Source organism: Pleurodeles waltl, chromosome 4_1, assembly GCF_031143425.1.
Source record: "Pleurodeles waltl isolate 20211129_DDA chromosome 4_1, aPleWal1.hap1.20221129, whole genome shotgun sequence".
In the NCBI taxonomy this organism is placed as follows: domain Eukaryota; kingdom Metazoa; phylum Chordata; class Amphibia; order Caudata; family Salamandridae; genus Pleurodeles; species Pleurodeles waltl.
This window is the reverse complement of record NC_090442.1, coordinates 832,081,172-832,102,727: the sequence shown is the minus strand read 5'-3', so window position 1 is coordinate 832,102,727 and position 21,556 is coordinate 832,081,172. Positions and strand designations below refer to the sequence as shown.

Here is a 21,556-nt window from a genome sequence, read left to right as displayed (position 1 = left end):
CAGTGTCAACTCGCCAGAAGGGACCAGTAAGTATTAAAAATAGCTCGACCTGATCAAATAAGACTTGCCAATGCGAGTGGTCCAGTGGATTTTTCGAGCCCTATAGAGAGCAGCAAATATTGTCCCCGATGTTGTGCAGTTGTCTACTGAGGGAACAATCTCAAACGGCAAGCAAATTGTGAGAATTTGGTGTTTGTCTTGTGTCCCGTATGGGGAAAAACTGCTTCCAAAGAGCTAATTTTCTGTGCTACACATAATTGAATTGTTTCACGTTTAGAGGGTACTTTACCCATTATTGAGTGCACTGTTGCGGGCTTGATCCCTGTTGTTGACACATGTGCTTGTGCTGGAGTAGCCCTTGCTGGGGCAGTGTTCAACATCTACATTACTAATTGAATTAAGTGTCTATATATTTCTACTAAATTAGTGTACAGGCGGTGTATTTCTGCTATTACCACTATATCTACCTGTGGACGTGGTGTATACGTGGACAACTCTGGCCATGTTGGTCCATCACTACTTAGTGGACCTATTCTAACATTCTGTTGGATGTGTGGTAGGGCACCATGAAGCCAATTCTGATGTTCTTGATAAGAAAGGGGTATTTCTAAATATGCATATGGTCTGCAATGTGTGGGTGCATTTTCTGGAGTGTAATAATGAAACGTATGTGTGTTCCCATCTGCTGCTGGAAAGGTGACCCATGAGTAAAAGAATTCTGTTCTGTAACCTGGGTGTGCCTCAACCATGAAGGTTACTTCTCCTCCCTCCTCTGTGTGGCCATTTTGCAATAAGTGTGTTGTGAGGAGGGGTCTCATATTAGCTGCAATTGCAACCCTATTGTGGTCTGCCATTATAACAATAGTAGTTATGTAATACCTTTCAAAAGGTTCAAGCTTGAATAACCTACAGCCGAGAGTAGGTACTACATACTTAGCTGAGGAGGATGTCCCTAATTTCCACAGACGTCTTCGTATACATTAATTAGATTGTCTATACATTTAGTTAGACAGAGGTACTTGTGAGATCTGTAAAATCAGTGCCTAACCAACATTGGTGGTTCCTTGTTGTGAGACGCTTGCCAAAATAACGAGACTGCTGAGTTGTGGGTGGCAGCACCACCAAGTATGGGGGACTGAGTCCGATCCCAAACAGTGTGGCAGATGTCGGCCTAACATTTTTGGCTAGCTAGCAGCACCTCACAGATACATAGGTAAAAGTGATTTGTGGCTGCCCATCGCATGACACTCAGACTCCTTGTGGAAGTCGTGGTGGAAACAGATTGTGTCCCTTCCTCTCAGTTACACAAGTCTTATATATGTAATGACAAGCAAAAGCTTATCTTGGTTCAATCGGAATTATTGAAGCAAAAGCATTCTATATATAAAGGCATCAAATGCGATTATGAGGATGATGAAACCAGATACTAATGCAACAGTGACCAAGAAAGTGAAACTTAGAAATAGTCCCACCTTATTTGTCACAATAGTATTACCAATATTCCTACACACACTACTAAGATTTCTACATAAGAGCAAGTAGCAGTGATAGCTCAAATCTACCCATCTAGTCCCGGGAGCGTAGCGCGAGTCCCATACCTGTGTTGTAGGTAAAGGAGAGGTTGGTTAGTCTGCTGGAAATCCTCCTCAGTGACAGAAGAGGAAACATCAGGTTTCTGCTGAAACTGCAAAGGCGACTGGCAGCATAGGATGGCGATCTGACTGGAATGTCCCCTCCAAGGATACTAAGGCATCCTGATGTTTTATAATAAACATTGTGTTATTTTAGGAACTGCCCTGACATGACAACACGTCCCTTTCTGTGTAAGAAGAGACTGTACTCTCTGAGCAAGCAATACCCGGGAATCTATCATATGTAGCCTTGATGCAGGCACAGAATTAAATGTCATGCAAAGCAATAAATAACAAAGTCCTGCAGAGAAGGACAATAGTTAAGAATAATAAAACTTCACCACTAAAATGGTGCCTCGCTAAAATAACAAAAGGAATAAAAGTACAAATGACTCTGTGATGGGTCACAGGCCTCAGACCTAAGCTAAAGTAGGCAAAAAGAAGTGTGAGTATGTGCCTGAATACCAACCGCATAGCATGCTGAACAGTGCAGAGAGTGGATCAGAAAGTAAAACTCCCTAATCATCGAGTATCAAGGCCATCTCATTATGGCAAACTGCATTACCAGCATCTCCCCACCCCACTTAAAGGACACAATCAAAGTATGGAAACAAGGTATGCTCAGGATCAATGACCACCATTCAAGTTAACAAATGGTTTAGTATGGAACAGAGCCCCAGTTCCCAACTGTATGCCAACCAAGCACGGCCTGTGAGAACATTGTTATAGTAGTCGCCCCAAGCACAGCAGTTGTACATGCAGTATCCATGGTTAATCCCTATAACAACATTGTCATAGGAGCTGCTCAGAGTACAGCAGCCCTACATGCAGGATCCAGAGCAAACCCTACATTAACGATCCACTTTAATAAAACCTGTGAATATAAAGTTAATCCCTGGACTAAAGGCTATCATACAGCAGCACCAGTTAATGCATCAGTAGCAACTAAGTCCACTTGTAACATAAAATCCCAAGACATCATAGTGCCTAGATTAGTACCTCAAAGAGCAATGCTAAGGGGAGATGCCACATACACTGCACAAAATAAACTGGCAACGGGGTGAAATTAGAGCATAATAGACAAGTTTACAACTTGCAGTAGTGTGAGCAGAAAAATAATGGCATAAACACCACAAAACCCAGATCTTGGAGGATGGGGACCTGGGGATCTACATCAAGGTCTAAGAAAAGAATGTCCTGCAAGTCCCTCAGCAAATGCTATGGTGCCTAGAGAGATGTGTAAGGACCCTGCAATTTTGATACTTACACCCAACATACCAATCCTGGGAACATCATGACATCCTCAAAAGACGCAATCTATTGAGAGTCCTACACTCCTTGCAAGGGTTACAAAATGTGTCATCACAAGAACTACTGAGAGTTTGATTTTCACATGCTACCTCTACAGAATAGGGGGGGTTCTACAATAACATGGTGGGCAAAAAAGTGAACAGCAGAAGGAATTTATTTTTTAAAACAGATTTTATTCATTTTTCCAAAGACATAGCATGCTGGCCAACAATTCGTAAAACAACAAATGTATATAAAAGTAACATATACACCTGCATAGCACAATCGAGCCCCACCCCCTTTTTCATAGTTACAGTACTGAACATATCACAATAAAGCCTGAAAGCCTCTTCCTCATGTCATAACCTCCAGTGCCCACCCTATCCCGCAGCCTGGTATGTGACATTGCCAAATTATGTCGTAGAGGATGGATGGGTTCCAACACCATACCCCTATAGACTGCCCATGCCTGCCATACATTCACGTGTTTCTGTGGGCACCCTCTTGCTGTACCCACCATCAGCTCTAGACCCATCCAATAATCCAGGCACTCCTCCACACGGCAAGGGATCAGGGGCACCTACTTTCACCCCCTACTATATCCTGCTTCGCCAGAGTCAATCCAGGAAACAACAAAGATAGTTTTATCGATTGTCCCCTAGTGTGTCTGAGACATGAAGAAGAATATGTTTCGGGTCCATTGGGATTGACCAACCTAGAACCTCACCCATACATGATGTTACATCTCACCAAAAATGATCTAAAGCGGGACAGCTCTATACTGTGTCTAGAAATATGCTCTCCTCTACCACACACCTAAGACAAGCGGGAGAGGCAATCACACCCATCCTCCAGTCAGTGATCCGTGTAATACACCCTGTGCAGGTATAATAAACTGGACCAGCCAGGCTGCGATGGCCGCAGTCCGGGGCGCGCCCAGTGGCTCTGTCCAATCCTCATTTTCTAATATTCCTATATCAGCTTCCCATGTCTGTTGGAGGGCCTCAAAGGCATCTGGGTGGCTAGAGACAAGCGTATGATAGCAGAGGGGATTCTTGGCAGTAGCAATACACTGGCCAACTGGGGAATACACGTTTGAGAGAGAATCCCGGAATCCTACCCAACAATATTTGAAACTGGGTACTCTGACTCAACAAGGCACCTGCATGCGGAATTCCAAAAGCTCCATGTATTATCAGCTTTGAGTGCCTCCAGCCGTGTTCTTAAGGAGGAAGCTCGAGGGTTAAAGGTTAATATACAGTTGTCGACTGTAAACTCTAATCTGCAAAGCTCGGGAAACCAAAGCCATGCCAATATGATTTATACAATACCTGAATTCACACAAAGACTGCGCACATGGCCCCCAAACACAGCATATGTTTCTTACCATCCTTAGGAGTTTGGTGCTGGCCTAAGTCATAAGACTAGGCTAAAAGTGCTTAGTTGGAATATCGCCGGGCTAAAAATGAAGACATATTGGATAAAATGTGGCAAATCAAACGCCATTTGCTGCTTCCAGGAGACCTGGGCTTTGGATGAGGTTACAGTGGGTGGAGTTACTTCATTTACCACGAAACCCACAAAGGAAACAAAGGGGAGATCGAGAGGTGATCACACCATCTGGATATCCACTCAATTAGATAGAGTTGGTCAAGTGTTCACCCAAATTAATAAGAACTTTTAAAAGCTGGTGATTTCTGGCAAACTTTGGGAATTAATCGTAAGTAATGTTTATTTTTTGCCAGGCCTAAAATCTGACTTGCATAAGCAACTGATTGAGCTGAGGAAGTATATTGATGTGGCCCGGCAAAATATTTTGTCATCGTCATGTTCCAGCAAATCAACATGTTATTCTGATTTGCAGGGATTTTAACACCAAACCAGACGACACAATGACCAGCTTAGATGTGCTGTACAATCATGTTATCCACAAACCAACCTATCCATGAACTTTGCTAACTCGCCCCTCAAGGACAGGTGCCTCTCTAATGTCTTTAGGGCTTAAATATGATCTTTACCCTTTAAAGAGATCTATGCCTTCGGACTCACCAGCTCACCACATCTTCGATCAGGGAGTCACATAAGCTTGACAGACTATACTCTAAATAATTTGGAATCATAGCAGCTGGTCAATGAATTTGTAATAGAACACAGAATTGAGAGTGATCATGTCCCGCTGAAAGCATGCTTATATGTGCCAGCAAGGATTCATTCAAATGCTACCAATGTCCCTGAGCAGGTGAAAAGTGCACTAAAATTAACAGCAAACAGGAAGTCTAGTGCATGGCATAAGTACAGTAGACCAGAACTGGGCTGTGACAGAGCCCAAAACCTCCTGCAAAAAGCACTCAGGGACTGCCAGGAGCCTAGAGACTTCAATTGCCGTTCATTCCAGGATTCGAAAACATAATTAATTTGTCTCGGAGGCATGGTGGTCGACAACCAGACCAAAGAAGCAGGCACGCCAGTAGCTGTAACACCTTGCGTATAGAATGGTTTGCTCAGTAGTGCGGCAAGCTAAAATCTGCACTTTCACTTGCATTAAAAGCAAAGGACGACACTCCTGTTAGGCATAATCAGTTACAAGAGCTAAGGCAAAAGTACAAGTGTCTCATCAAATATAAATAAGCACTCATGGAAGCTATCGAAAGTAAGAACACCAGGCATTTCTGGGAGCTAGTAAGGTGGGGATCAAAAGGCATCCCAAGCCTGTTGTATAACACGTTCATGCCTGTTTCCAGGTTGAACTATTTTTCCATGCTATATAGTCTTCCAAGTCGAAGAAACACTAGTATTGAGGTATTAAAACTGAAGAACTGAGGACACCAGAATATGAATGTCCTGTAGAGGACTCAAAGCATTACAACATTAAGGATGTTAGAAGGCGAACCAACAAACGAGGAATTATTTGAAAGTGCAGTTTGATTAGCAATTCTTAGTTAGAAACAAAACAAGGCCCCAGGTCCTGATCGGATTCCAAAAGAAAGGTATAGATTAGAGCTTACTTCAAGGGTACCTATTTTAACTGCAGTGTATAATACGAGATGGCTCCAGGAAAGGGTACCAGTGTCATGGACATCAGCAATAATTGTCCCCTTACACAAGAAAAGTGCTGGAATGATCCCTCTAATTATCGTCCAGTCTTCCTCCTCAATACAGTAGGACAAAAATATGCTAAGCTTTTGCACACTCTCCTAGAAGACTGGCTAAGCAATAATGGGATCATCAATGCATCACAAGCAGGTTTCCAGAAAGGTCTAGGAACAATCGACCAAGCACTGCAACTATTCAAAACCTGCCTGAAACGCACCAGCATTAAAAAGTAAAAACTATAGCTGACTTTTATAGACCTAAAAAAGGCTGCAAGCCGTGAGCTACTTTGGCAAACAATATTAGCACAGGGCTGTACAACAAAATTAATGTCAAGTATTAAGCAATCACATAGCAATAATATTCAGGCAGGTTAAGACCAAGGGGCAAAATTACTAAACACTTTAGTACAAATGTTGGGGTTAGACAAGGATGTGTATTGGCACCAGCCTTGTTTAACATTTTCATCAATGTTGCCGACTACCTGGGGGCCCTAAATCTTGATGGACAGGTCTGTGAGGGCCAAAAAATTGCAATTCTGCTATTTGCCGATGACGCTGTGATTCTGTCAAATACAGAATTAGCCATGCACAACATCTTGTATGCATTTCAAGACTACTGTCACAAAAAGGAACTACAGACTAATACGGTGAAAACAAAATACATGATTATAAAGGGAAGTCCTAAAAAGAGGAACTCCTTCAAAATCTATGGAATACCACTCGACCAGGTTGACCAATACGATTACCTGGGTCTAAGGTTTGATGCCAAGCTGGCTTGGTTCGCCCAACTACTTAAAGGAGAGGCAACACAGAGTCAATATGCTGGCGGAGTACTCAGTTTCGCTATGGAGCCAGGGAAACAGACTGATTGCCCGCCACTCCCCCACCCCACCTCCCTCCCTTTAAAGCATATAGAGCGCAAGCCCTTGCTGCAGGCCTAAATGGGGCAGAGCTTTGGGACTACAAAAATGTGAAAGGGTTAGATAAGGCCGAACACTGCTTTCTATGTCGCCTTCTGCTTTGCCTTGGGACCCCATATGGATGCATTAAGGCACAAGGTGGGTGTTAAATCTATTGCACTGCATGCAATATTACGTCCCATCCACTAATGGATAAGAATTTGGACAACAGCAGAGATGGAATCCTACCTGGACATTTGGAGGTTGTCCTGGAGGTTTGGATTCAAACCAAACAAGTCAAATTACCTTGGTTTAGTCATGTGACCAAATCACAGAATGTGCTGATTGGTGGTCTGAACCAGGAAGTATGACACTGGGCAGGTTGTGAAGGAAAGGTTTTGGCAATACATGTCTATGAATTTGTAAGGACGGAAGTTATAGAAGCTTTGGATACTGAAGTCCTTTACAGTTTTCTAACCATATCTGGTTAAGTTGACCCCCCCCCACCCTTTTTTAAAAGATAACTGTTTATTAACTTTAGGTACTTTGCCGGTGAAGCAGTACACCAGCTCATGAGGAAAGAAAAAGAGTGGGAGTAGTTAATCCAACTGTGGATGTGCATTGGGGGGCGGGGTTAGAGTCTGTAATGCACTTTATGCTGCTTTGTACTTTTATGATGAAAGGCAGAGGAGAATATCTCCGCCCACTTTTTATTGCCTATGCTACGAGAAATTGTAAGAGTGCCTTGATATTGTGTATGTGCACTGATCTTGATCAAATCATTAATCACGTCTATATATATATGCAGCTTGGACAGTATCTACACAGTTGCACTAGTCATGATATTTAGGGACTTCTTATTACAGTTCTTACTCTAATTTAATATTATTGACTGCGCTGTAGCCGTCAGAATTCGTCAGTGGCAAGTGGTGAGGTCATTTGAAAGATAATTAATTCTGAATTAATTTTTACATATATTTCTGTGACCTTTCACCTGGATATTGCTTTGGTTAGCTGTAAGAAATCTAGAGTATCAGGGTCACACGAAATGCTCTTCATAAGCAAGTCCTGGTCGTTAAAAATGCATTAGTGTGGTCCAGTAACTGATGTGCTTCTGGCCATTTGCAATAATATACTCTCACAAGAATTAATGCTTCAAGAACTGACCAATGTCCAGGCACTAGCAATTTCTTTGTAGTAGGACCATCGTGACAAGCACTTTCATTTGGAATTCATTTTTATAGAGATTTCTGTAATCTTTCACCCAGATGTTGTTTTGGTCAGCTATAACAAATCTATAGTACCAGGATCACCTTGAAACGCTCTACATTAGTAAGTTATGGCTGGTACAATAATCAATGTGGTCCAGCAATTGATGTACTTCTGGCCGGTTGCAATAATATGTTCTTACAATAATTAAACCTTCAAGAGCTAACCAGTGCCCATGCACTAGCATTTTTCTAGTAGTAGGGCCAATGTGACAAGCACTTTAACAATGGCTCAATCTAACGTGGCGACTTTTTAATTACTTACATGGCTCCATAGTTTTCGCCCTTTGATCAGCCTCAATGAACGTACTGTTTTATATATTAGTATTTTACTGTGGGCTGTCTGCTATGTACCAGCATTTTTTATTGTAAAGTTATGCTTTCATTACTGAAGTATGTTAATTAATTTTAAAAGTATATATGTTTGCTGTGTATATTGCATGGCCTGTCTATGTCAGGCTAACACTACTTGTAAACTTACTTACTTACACTCCAATCTGCCCCAAACCACTGTTCCCTAATCTACCCCCTCCGCTGCCATCTCTCCCAATATATCTCACTTCACCCACTCCGCTGCAATCTACCCCACTCTGCTGAAATCTACCACACTCCACTCCAATCTGCCCCACTACTCCTCAATCTACTCCACTCCACCCCAATCAACCCCCCTTCAATCAACCCCCACTCCCCATCCAACCTACCCCATTCCAATCTACCCCACTCTACTCCATTCCACTACACTCTACCCCACCCCAACTACCCACCCTAGTCTACCCCACACCATTCCAATCTATTCTACTCCCCCCTACCCCGATCCACTCTTCCCAAATCTACCCCCACATTTCACTCACAACTATGACACTCCATTCAAATCTACCCCAATCTACTCAGATCTACCCACCTCATTTTGCCCCATTCCAATAAACTCTAACCTATGCTACCCCACTTCACCCTTCTCCACTGCTATCTACCTGATTCCACTCAACCCCACCCCACTTGACCTTAGTCCAAATAACTCCACTCCAATCTACCCACTCCAATCTACCAATCTAATATACCCAACAGACCCACTCCAACATACCACAATCTAGTCTACCCCAACCTGCCACTCCATTCTACCCCACTCTATGACAATCTACCCTATTCCACTCTACCCCAGTCTACACAGTTCCAATCTACCCCACTCCACCCCAATTCAGTCTACCATGCTATTCTACCCAACTCTCCCACTCCAACCTACGCCAGTCTAGTCTACCTCAATCCACCCACTCCATTCTACCCCATGCCAATCTACCCCTCCCCACTCTATTCTACCCCAATCTACCCTATTTCACTCAACTCGAGTCTACCCCACTCCAATCTGCAACACCCCACCCCATGCTACTAACTTTTAACCTGCTGAACAGCAGCCACACTGGTGTACAACATGGTTAAAACACATTTGCATCAGCGAGACCCATTAGCTTTGTCAATGTTTCTTTCTAGGTGGTGTTGTTTTATCACTGAAGTTGGATGTAGGCCTGGGATTCAATCTAACCATACTAGTTGAAGTTGAAGGAACCAAGGAAGACACTGAATTAGAGGACTTTCTCTCTCAAAAGGACAAGTCCTGATCAAACTGCATATAAAGGCTCAGACACAGCTAAATGAGAAAACAGTTTCATTTCAAAATGTAGGTGTACCAAGGCATTTTGGCAATAAGCAGATATCTGAATTTGCTACAGCAACGTTTTACTCATCAACTCAAAGGGGCCTTCAGCTATCATATTCAGTATTCTTAATGATGCATACAAACTGCTTTTTGTCTAAAAGTCATCCTGTTACACAACAAGCTGTCTTAGGTATTCGTAAAAGGAATATGCCTTTGCCAGACGCTTTAATAATGACCTAGCTACCAGCCCTCCAAAAGATGGCAATGTCACCAATCTTGTGCTTTCTACAATTAGCAAAAAAGGCTAGATTGTACTAATGGTTCTTTGTCCTTTTACAATAGCACAGATTTGATTTTGTTGTAGTCCCTATGTGTTATCATCAAAAAAGTAATGCAATATTAAATTAATAGTTGCCAATTCCAATGCTCACCTAGCTATCCCTATAAAAACGTGTAGATGGAAAAGGTTTCCTGCTTACATAGACTAAAATACTACAAATTGTCAGCACGTGTGGTTATTGTAATATTTTATAACCAAACAAACATCAGTAAATTAGTGAAGATTTAATTCTCACTGAGCAACTTTATTCCAAAGATAATTGATGTGTGAAACAGTTATGCCAGTGCTTTCTGTTATGAATTTGTTCAATCAATCCTACTGGGAAGTGAACACATTTTGTCCCTTCCACTATGACTTTCTGAAGGCTAGGGTGATATTGACTGTAGTGACTGGACTGTACTTCCCTATATATTTAGATGCTATTTTATTTATTTGTGCTTGTCCATGTACTGTCGTTTAAGGTTATGCTCTAGTGTGTTTGAGTGAGAAGGATTCTGAATCCCATGCAACCATCCTCCACATATACCCGCAAACTAAAGATAAATACCTCACCTTCTGCCACCCAACCCCCCCACTACCCTCTGAAGATAACCCTCCTTGTACAAATCCATTTATAAACAAGCATTGGCAATGCCAATAGGTCCGGCCTTGTTGCATAGCCGCAGTCTATCAAGCCTTTACTGTATGTCTCTCTTGAGTCAAACACAACTGTTTAATAAGCATATCACAAAGCTGTAGAACCTCAAGACGATACTAGATGTCCCGCTTGAGACCAATCCAATTGCTTTAAGTCTTCACTACAGTATCTCAAGTTTTTACCAGATGTCCCTCTTTAGTGAGAAGCAACTGCTTCAAGTATGTTTCACAAAGCTGAGGGGTGTGGCTACAACATAAAAATTTACATATATGCTTTTGCTACTTTAATAAATTGCGCTTGTTTTCTATAGGACAAGTCAAAATGCCAAGACTGGTTTACGATTACGAGTCAATATTGCACCTTTAATAAATGTTTTTATTACTATGGAACACTTTTGATGATAGCTTGGTGTACACAGGTACTAGAAGTCACTCATAAATTCAAGAGCCTTACGCCTTATTCTTTGTAACCTATATGTGAATGTCACTAAATTGCAGATGCTTATAACAAAGAAAGTTTATAACTGAATTGTGCTGCTGGTCTATTGTCATATGCTGGGTAGGAAGAAGTAAAATGTTAATGTCAGGTGAGTAAACAGACAGATAAAGAAATGTGATAAAAAAAAGCCTATATATATATATATATATATATATATATATATATATACGCACACACACACACACACACACACACACACATATATTTTTACTATTATTTTGTTCTTGAGGTGGACAAGACTTTCACAAACCTGCAAAAACTCAAGTTGTTACTAGAAGCCCCTGTGAAGTCAGGTGCAAAAGCCTGAAATGTCTTTCACAAATAAGCAACAGGACCGATTATGCAGAAATTTCTCTAGTGTATGTTACTAAACTACGGAGGGCTGTCCACAGGACCTGATAGAAAGTGTCTCTTCAGTAGTAAACATATACCCATTAATCCCTGCAGGTCATTTGAAATTTTTAAGAGGGTAATCAATTTAAGATGAACAGAAAATTGTCCACGTGTATAGCATGTTGAACTACTTCATGTCCAGGAACCCTATAGGATGGTGTCACAATGATTCTATGTTGTCAACAGTTATGTAATTTAAGATGTCATGAGTGATGTCATTTAAGATGTCAAGAGTAATGTAGAGTGTGAGATCATAAGCAATGCATTGCAGGAGTGTAAGGCTGAATAAACTATAACTGATGAATTTCAGTGCTTTAATGACATTAGTTTTTATCTTATTTCAACACCTAAATATAATGTCACTTTGACCTATATTTTTCAGTGAATGCTTGATTATATATATATATATATATATATATATATGGAAAATGTCACTTACCCAGTGTACATCTGTTCGTGGCATGAGACGCTGCAGATTCACATGCTGTGCATATCCTGCCATCTAGTGTTGGGCTCGGAGTGTTACAAGTTGTTTTTCTTCGAAGAAGTCTTTTCGAGTCACAAGATCGCGGGACTCCTCCCCTTTCGGCTCCATTGCGCATGGGCGTCGACTCCATCTTAGAGTGTTTTCCCCGCAGAGGGTGAGGTAGGAGTTGTTTATATAGTAATAGTGCCCATGCAATGGAGTAAGTATGTATGTACATAATGTGATTAAAAGTGTTATATTTACAAGTGTACAAATGTAAAAGTTTATTTTTATCAACTTATAACTGCTACAGGCTCCTGGGGAGGTGGGAGGGCGCATGTGAATCTGCAGCGTCTCATGTCACGAACAGATGTACACTGGGTAAGTGACATTTTCCATTCGATGGCATGTGTAGCTGCAGATACACATGCTGTGCATAGACTGGTAAGCAGTTATCTCCCCAAAAGCGGTGGTTTAGCCTGTAGGAGTTTAAGTTGTTTGAAATAATGTTCGTAATACTGCCTGTCCTACTGTGGCTTGTTGTGTTGTTAACACATCCACACAGTAATGTTTAGTGAATGTATGAGGCGTAGACCATGTGGCTGCTTTACAGATTTCTGTCACTGGTATATTTCCTAGAAAGGCCATGGTGGCACCTTTCTTCCTAGTGGAGTGTGCCTTTGGTGTAATAGGCAGTTGTCTCTTTGCTTTAACATAACAGGTTTGAATACATTTAACTATCCATCTGGCAATGCCTTGTTTGGAGATTGGATTCCCTGCATGAGTTTTTTGGAAAGCTACAAACAATTTTGCGAATTTGCTTGGTTCTATCAATGTGATACATTAGTGCTCTTTTTATGTCTAATGTATGTAATGCTCTTTCAGCTACAGAGTCTGGTTCTGGAAAGTAGACTGTGAGTTCCACTGTTTGATTTAAGTGGAATGGTGATATAACTTTTGGCAAAAATTTGGGATTTGTGCGTAGAACCACTTTATGTTTGTGTATTTGTATAAAGGGTTCCTGTATGGTAAAGGCTTGTATTTCACTTACTCTTCTGAGAGATGTGATAGCTATTAGGAAGGCTACTTTCCAGGTTCATTATTGAATCTCACAAGAGTGCATGGGTTCAAATGGTGGACCAATGAGTCGTGTTAATACAATATTGAGGTTCCACAAAGGAACTGGTGGTGTTCTTAGTGGAATTGTCCTTTTTAGACCCTCCATAAATGCTTTTATGACTGGGATTCTAAATAGTGAAGTTGAATGTGTAATTTGTAGATAGGCAGAAATTACAGTGAGATGTATTTTAATGGATGAAAAAGCTAACTTAGACTTTTGTAAGTGTAGTAAGTAGCTTACAATGTTTTTCGCGGACGCGTGTAATGGTTGAATTTGATTATTATGACAGTAATAAACAAATCGTTTCCATTTATTTGCGTAGCAATGTCTTGTAGTAGGTTTTCTAGCCTGTTTGATGATCTCCATACATTCTTGTGTAAGGTCTAGATGTCCGAATTCAAAAACTTCAGGAGCCAGATTGCTAGATTGAGCGATGCTGGATTCGGATGTCTGATCTGTTGTTTGTGTTGAGTTAACAGATCTGGTCTGTTTGGTAGTTTGATATGAGGCACTACTGACAGGTCTAGTAGTGTTGTGTACCAAGGTTGCCGGGACCAAGTTGGTGCTATTAGTATTAGTTTGAGTTTGTTTTGACTCCATTTGTTTACTAGATACGGAAGGAGTGGGAGAGGGGGAAAAGTTTAAGCAAATATCCCTGACCAACTCATCCATAACACATTGCCCTTGGAGTGAGGCTGTGGGTACCTGGATGCAAAGTTTTGGCATTTTGCGTTTTCTTTTGTTGCGAATAGGTCTATTTGCGGTGTTCCCCAGTTTTGGAAGTAGGTTTGTAGTATCTGGGGATGAATTTCCCATTCGTGGATCTGTTGGTGATCTCGACAGAGATTGTCGGCTAACTGGTTTTGAATTCCTGGTATGTATTGCGCTATTAGGCGAATGTGATTGTGAGTCGCCCAATGCCAAATCTTCTGTGCTAAGAGACACAACTGTGTTGAGTGTGTGCCTCCCTGTTTGTTTAGGTAATACATTGTTGTCATGTTGTCTGTTTTGACAAGAATGTGTTTGTGGGCTATAAGTGGTTGAAATGCTTTTAATGCTAGAAACACTGCTAGTAGTTCTAGTTGATTTATATGAAGTTGTTTTTGCTGAGTGTCCCATTGTCCCTGGATGCTGTGTTAGTTGAGGTGTGCTCCCCACCCTACCATGGAAGCATCTGTTGTGATCACGTATTGAGGCACTGGGTCTTGGAAGGGCCACCCTTGGTTTAAATTTAAAGGATTCCACCATTGAAACGAGGTGTGTGTTTGGCGGTCTATCAACACTAGATCCTGAAGTTGACCCTGTGCTTGTGTACATTGTGTCGCTAGGCACTGTTGTAAGGGCTGCATGTGTAATCTTGCGTTTGGGACAATAGCCATGCATGAAGACATCATGCCTAGAAGTTTCATCACTCATTTTACTTGATATTGTTGGTTTGGGGTCATGCTTTGTATTACATTTTGGAATGCTTGTACCCTTTGTGGACTTGGAGTGGCAATCCCTTTTTTTGTGTTGATTGTCGCTCCTAAGTATTGTTGTATTTGACACGGTTGTAAATGTGATTTTAGACAGTTTATTGAGAACCCTAATTTGTGAAGGGTTTCTATGACGTATTTTGTGTGTTGAAGACACTGTTTCTGAGTGTTGGTTTTTATTAACCAATCGTCTAGATACGGGAATACGTGTATGTGCTGTCTTCTGATATGTGCCGCTACTACTGCAAGGCATTTTGTAAATATCCTTGATGCTGTTGTTATCCCGAATGGTAACACTTTGAATTGGTAATGTACTACTTGGATTACAAACCTCAAGTATTTCCGATGTGAAGGATGTATGGGTATATGGAAGTACGCATCCTTTAGATCTAATGTTGACATGTAGTTTTGTTGTTTGAGCAAGGGGATCACGTCTTGAAGTGTTACCATGTGAAAGTGATCTGATTTGATGTAAAGATTTAGTGTTCTGAGATCTAAGATGGGTCTCAGAGTTTTGTCCTTTTTGGGTATTAGAAAATACAGGGAATAAACACCTGTTCCTTTCTGATGGTTGGGTACAAGTTCCATTGCCTCTTTTTGTAACAACGCTTGGACTTCTAGTTGTAATAGATCTAAGTGCTGTTTGGACATGTGTGTTCTTGGAGGCACATTTGATGGTAATTGTAGGAATTCTATGCAATAACCATGTTGGATAATGGCTAGGTCCCACGAGTCTGTAGTTATTTCTTCCCATTTTTGTAATAATCTGTGAGTCTCCCCCCCACTGGTGTTATGTGTTGGGGATTTGTGACATTGAAGTCACTGTTTAGTTTGTGGGGCCTTTGGAATTTCCATTTGGTTTTAGGGAACTGTCCACCTCTATATTGTCCCTGAAAGCCTCCTCTTTGATACTGGCCCTGGTATATGGATCTGGCTTGTGAGGTTGAGGGTTCTGTGCTTTGGGCTCGAAACCCCCCCTCTAAAGTGTGGCTTTCTAAAGGTGCCTCTGCTTTGTGGGGAGTAGAGCGCGCCCATGGCTTTGGCCGTGTCAGTGTCAGTGTCCTTCTTTAGCTTCTCTATAGCTGTATCCACCTCCGGCCCAAACAGCTGTTGTCCATTAAAAGGCATATTAAGCACAGCCTGTTGGATCTCTGGCTTAAATCCGGAGGTGCGGAGCCATGCGTGTCTCCGAATAGTGACCGCTGTATTCACAGTCCTGGAGGCTGTGTCCGCTGTGTCCATTGCGGATCGTATCTGGTTGTTGGAGATACTTTGGCCCTCCTCCACCACTTGCTGTGCACGCTTTTGAGACTCCTTGGGAAGATGTTCAATAAAACGCTGCATTTCATCCCAATGAGCCCGGTCATATCTTGCCAATAAAGCCTGTGAATTAGCAATGCGCCATTGATTGGCTGCCTGTGTTGCAACTCTTTTCCCTGCTGCATCAAACTTTCGACTTTCTTTGTCGGGTGGTGGTGCATCCCCAGAAGTCTGTGAGTTTGCCCTTTTGCGTGCTGCGCCTACTATCACTGAGTCAGGTGTTAGTTGTTGCGTGATGTACACAGGGTCCGTAGGGGGAGGCTTGTACTTTTTTTCCAACCTAGGTGTAATGGCTCTGCATTTGACGGGGTCTTGAAACACTTGTTTTGCATATTTTAACATCCCTGGTAACATCGGCAGACTCTGGTACTGGCTGTGTGTTGACGACAACGTATTAAATAAAAAGTCATCCTCAATAGGTTCAGCATGCAGTGCTACATTGTGAAAAGTAGCTGCTCTGGACACCACCTGCATGTAAGCAGTATTGTCTTCAGGTGGTGACGGTCTTGCCGGGTAGCAGTCTGGGCTATTGTCAGATACTGGTGCATCATATAGATCCCATGCATCTGGGTCATCCTGGGTCATCCCTGTGTGCGTTGGAGATTGCATCATAGGGGGTGTTGCAATTGGTGATAATTGCGGTGAGTACTGTGGCGATGGTGGTGTGCGAAAAAACGTGGTGGAGTTTTTTCTTTCGCCACCTTTGCCTGTGTCTGTTTTTCTGTGTCTTGGAAAGAAAGTTTCCTTTTCATTTTAATAGGGGGAAGAGTTCTTATTTTCCCTGTTTCTTTTTTAATATGGAGCCTTCTTTGTGTATAGTCTGGCTCCCCCATCTCTAATTCTTGTCCAAATTTATGGCCTTGTTCTTCGGAATAAGAACTTTGTTTCGGCTCCGATGCTGGGTGTTTTGGCACCAAAACTTTTTCCACAGTCTTTTTCGGCTCCGAAGCCACCTTTTCGGTTTTGGGGTGCCGACTTTGCTCGGAGCCGGTATCTCGGTGTCGAGTTTGGTCGGAGACAGTATCTCGGTGCTGAGTATACTCTGTGCCGGTATCTCGACCGGAGTCGGATGTCTTCGACACGTGTGTGCCCTTTTTCGGTGCCAATGGTTAGTCACCGAGTTTACGGGTTAAGCCATGGCCTGCTGGCGGTGGCGTCCCCTGGGGCTTCATGATTTTGGCGTGAGTTTTGGCTGGGCAGGTTTACTCATGGTTTTCGCCGGCTGCTCACTTTCGGCCTCGTCCGAGTCCGAATCAGCAATGGAGAAAGTCTCCTCTTCTTCGACGTCGTGGTGTCCTGACGGCGTCAATGCCATTTGAAGCCTTCGAGCTCTCCGGTCCCATAGCGTCTTCTTCGACCGAAATGCCCAACAGGCCTTGCAAGTATCCTCTTTGTGTTCTGGGGACAAACACAAATTACAGACCAAATGCTGATCTGTGTAAGGATACTTATTGTGGCATTCGGGGCAGAAGCAGAATGGGGTCCGTTCCATGAGCCTTGAAGACGCATGCGGTCGGGCCGACCAGGCCCCGCCGGGGGAAAGAAGCCCCGAAGGGCTACAGGAGCTCTTCTTTTATTTGGTGTCGATCTGCTTTAACTAACCCGATACCGAACGCAAACAATACCGTCAAATGTTTCCGAGATTTAACTAACTTTCCGAACCGAAACACGGAGCGAAGAGGAACACGTCCAAACCAGATGGCGGAAAGAAAACAATCTAAGATGGAGTCGACGCCCATGCGCAATGGACCTGAAAGGGGAGGAGTCCCTCGATCTCGTGACTCGAAAAGACTTCTTCGAAGAAAAACAACTTGTAACACTCCGAGCCCAACACTAGATGGCGGGATCTGCACAGCATGTGTATCTGCAGCTCCCCCTGCCATTGAACATATATATATATATTTATTTACTAGAAGTGCCTCGAGTCACAAGCCAAAGACTGACATTTTGGCCCTTATTACAACCCACCCACAACACTATAAAACACACACCCACATCACCCACAACCCTTTTCGAGAAAAAAAAGATTGCCAACAGAGAGATACACAAGCCAGGAGCACCCACTCAATCTGAGCCACAGAACACCATCACCCATACACCATCCACGCACATCACAGCACACATCCCAAAACATCCCTTCATACATATCACTCACACCACATCCATGGCACCCCAAAGACACCCCAGGTTCTCTGAGGAGGAGCTAAGGGTCAAGGTGGAGGAATTCATCCGGGTAGAGCCACCGCTATTCGGATCAAAGGTGCAGCAGACGTCCATTGCAAGGAGGATGGAGGTATGGCGGAGAATCGTGGACAGGGTCAACGCTGTCGGACAGCACCCCAGAACAAGGGATGACATCATGAAGAGGTGGAACGACGTACGGGGGAAGGTACGTTCCGTGGTTGCAAGACACCAGGTAGCAGTACAGAGGACTAGCGGTGGACCCCCACAACTAACAACATGGGTGGAGCAAGTCTTGGCGATCATGCATCCGAAGGGCCTCGCAGGAGTAGCAGGAGGACTGGACTCTGGTAAGTCAAAATCTTTACTACTCTCATCCCCCCCTACCTGCATGCCATCACAAACTCCTACCCCTACCCCCATCGCTCCACCACCTCTCATATGCCCCACTATCACAACCCACCCATCCCATAACCCAGCCCTGCATGCCACACAAATCCATGGACGCCCATCACAGACCAACATGGACACCCATCACCACAGCATGCCCATTAGAGAGCATCACCTAGCCCACAAAATCAACATGCACGCAAGGAAAAGCTGACAAGGCAATCGCTACCATACAGGGAAACATACCCATGCACAAGATGGCACATGCAGATACAACAACACTGCATTTGCATCCCCACAGGACCCCTACTCAACGTCAGCAGAGAGGAGTTGCCACCAACATCCAGTCCCCCCCCCCCGAGGAGGCCCACAGTGATGACAGCAGCTCTGCACGCCTGGAACACGATGACCAACCTGGCCCATTAGGGAAACTCTGGACAGCCGGTTACCCTGACACAGTCCCATACCACCACAGAGCCTCCCCCCTCAGGAAACACCACCACAGCAAACACCCAGCAGGCCCATGCCACTGTCCCCAGGACACGTCAATCAGCAGTGTGTCCACCACTACAGGGACCCCCAGGCAACCCCACAAACACAGGACGATCAGGGACCTGGGGTCAGTGGCAGTTGGCACACAGTTCAGGGGACAGAGGCACAGGACAACAGGGAAGCCCGAAGACTGCTGTGCGACAGGGGAGGACAGGCCCAGGGAACCCACTCTCCAGGAGGCACTCACCAACATCCTGTGAGCATACCACCATTCCCAAGAGACCATGGGCCAGATACTGGCCAAGTTGCAGGAGACCCAGCAGCTGCAGGAGGGACATTACCTGGGGATAAGGGAGGACCTCAAATACATCAACAACCTCCTGGTCACCATTGCAGGGGTGCTGGCTGACATAGCCAACACCATGAGGGAGGCAGTGGCACAACAACGGGCCCCTGACACTAAGCCACACCAAAGAACAGCCCTCCACCTCCGCCGGCGCCAGTGGACAGGAGGGCCGCCACTGAACCAACAGGCCACCAGCACCCCACCCCCTGCAGAAGGAGAACCACCCTGCAAACGGTCCCTAAGAAGCTTTTCCTGGCAAACTTTGGCCTGTTCCCTACCCTCCCTCCCCCCGTCCTTCCCCTCGGGCCAGGGTGGCCAAAACCCAGCACCTCAGCCACCAAGTCCACATCCGCTGTGGTTCCTGCAGCTGTCAGAGGCTCAAAGGGGACACCCGTCAAGCCATTCCGCCACCTGGCAAGGTGAAGAAGGGGACAGCATCCTGCAAGGGGAAGGAGCCACAACCACCCAGCAAGCCCACCTCAAAGACTCCAGCTGCCAGACCCAAGGTGACACCACCATCTGTCAAGGTCAGGAAGGGGCACAAAACAACAGGCAAGGCACTTCAGCCATCCAAGGCTGCAGGAGAAGGGCTGGTGCTACCAGCACAACCGCCAGCACCGCCACCTGCACCTCGGCCAGCACCGCCACCTGCACCACGGCCAGCACCGCCAGCAGCCCCACCGCAAGCACCGTCATCTGCACCACTACTGACAGCATCAGCGGTCCCAGTGGGCAGCTGTACGAGGCTGCAGGAGAAGGGCTGGCGCCTCCCCCCACCACTGGCAGCACCGGCACCACCACCGCGGCCAGCACCACCAGCTGCACCGCTGACAGTAGCAGCACTGGCAGCAGCAGCAGCCCCAGTGGGCAGCCGTCCGAGGCTGCAGGAGAAGGGCTGGAGCCTCCTTCCACCACTGGAAGCACCTCCACCAGCACCGGCACTACCACCACTGTGCAGCCGTGACCGCAGCCGGATGGACTCTAGCTCTGCCTCCATGTACTATCATGCATCCTGGTCACTGAAAATCTTGTTGCTCAGACACCCAGGTGAGGGACTGTGAACTGCCACCCCCCAGGTGTTGCATCACTGGGCACCAAGCCCTCTCCAGAACCAGTGGAGAAATGCATCCACTCACCCATCCTTGGGAGGATGAAGCAGACTGGGCACGAAGCCTTCTCCAAAACCAGTGGAGAAAGGCATCCACTCACCCTATCCTTGGCAGGATGAAGCAGACTGGGCACCAAGCCCCCTCCAGAACCAGTGGAGAAATGCATCCACTCACCCATCCTTGGCAGGATGAAGCAGACTGGGCACAAAGCCCCCTCCAGAACCAATTGAGAAATGCATCCACTCACCCATCCTTGGCAGCATGAAGCAGACTGGGCACCAAGCCCCCCCAGAACCAGTGGAGCATGTCACCCACATGAGAGACTGTGGCTTTGCACTTCCCAGGACCAAGCAGTGGGCAACCCACCGACTTGAGAGACCGTGGCTTTGCACTCCCCAGGATCAAGCAGTGGGCAAACCACCCACTTGAGAGACTGTGGATTTGCACTCCCCAGGACCAAACAGTGGGCACACCACCCACTTGAGAGACTGTGGCCTTGCACTCCCCAGGACCAAGCAGTGGGCAACCCACCCACTTGAGAGACTTGAGAAACTGTGGCCTTGCACTCCCCAGGACCAAGCAGTGGGCACCCCACCCACTTGAGAGACTGTGGCCTTGCACTCCCCAGGACCAAGCAGTGGGCAACCTACCCACTTGAGAGACTGTGGCCTTGCACTCCCCAGGACCAAGCACTGAGCAACCCACCCACTTGAGAGACTGTGGCTTTGCACTCCCCAGGACATCGCTGTGGGCATGGAGCCCCTTCCAGGAGCAGTGGCGTAGTACCATCTTCTGGCTGAAGTGCCCCCCCCTTCCCCGTCCCCCTGAGGTGCCTGTGTGTTTTCGACCTGATGCCCCTGCAGTGTTCTCTCCGTATTGAGGCAGGAGCCAAGTGTGGGCTTGGCCTATGAGTTTTGGCCCAGTGGCCCACGGACATTTTGAGTGGACAATGTACCGC

General features: G+C 45.0%; 1 protein-coding gene across 2 annotated transcripts in view; it reads right to left on the bottom strand.

Annotated features, from left to right (window-relative positions):
- BBS10 (Bardet-Biedl syndrome 10) overlaps positions 1-21,556 on the bottom strand; it is a 103,511-nt gene that overhangs the window by 58,542 nt on the left and 23,413 nt on the right. The gene's annotated exons all lie outside the window — the stretch shown is intronic.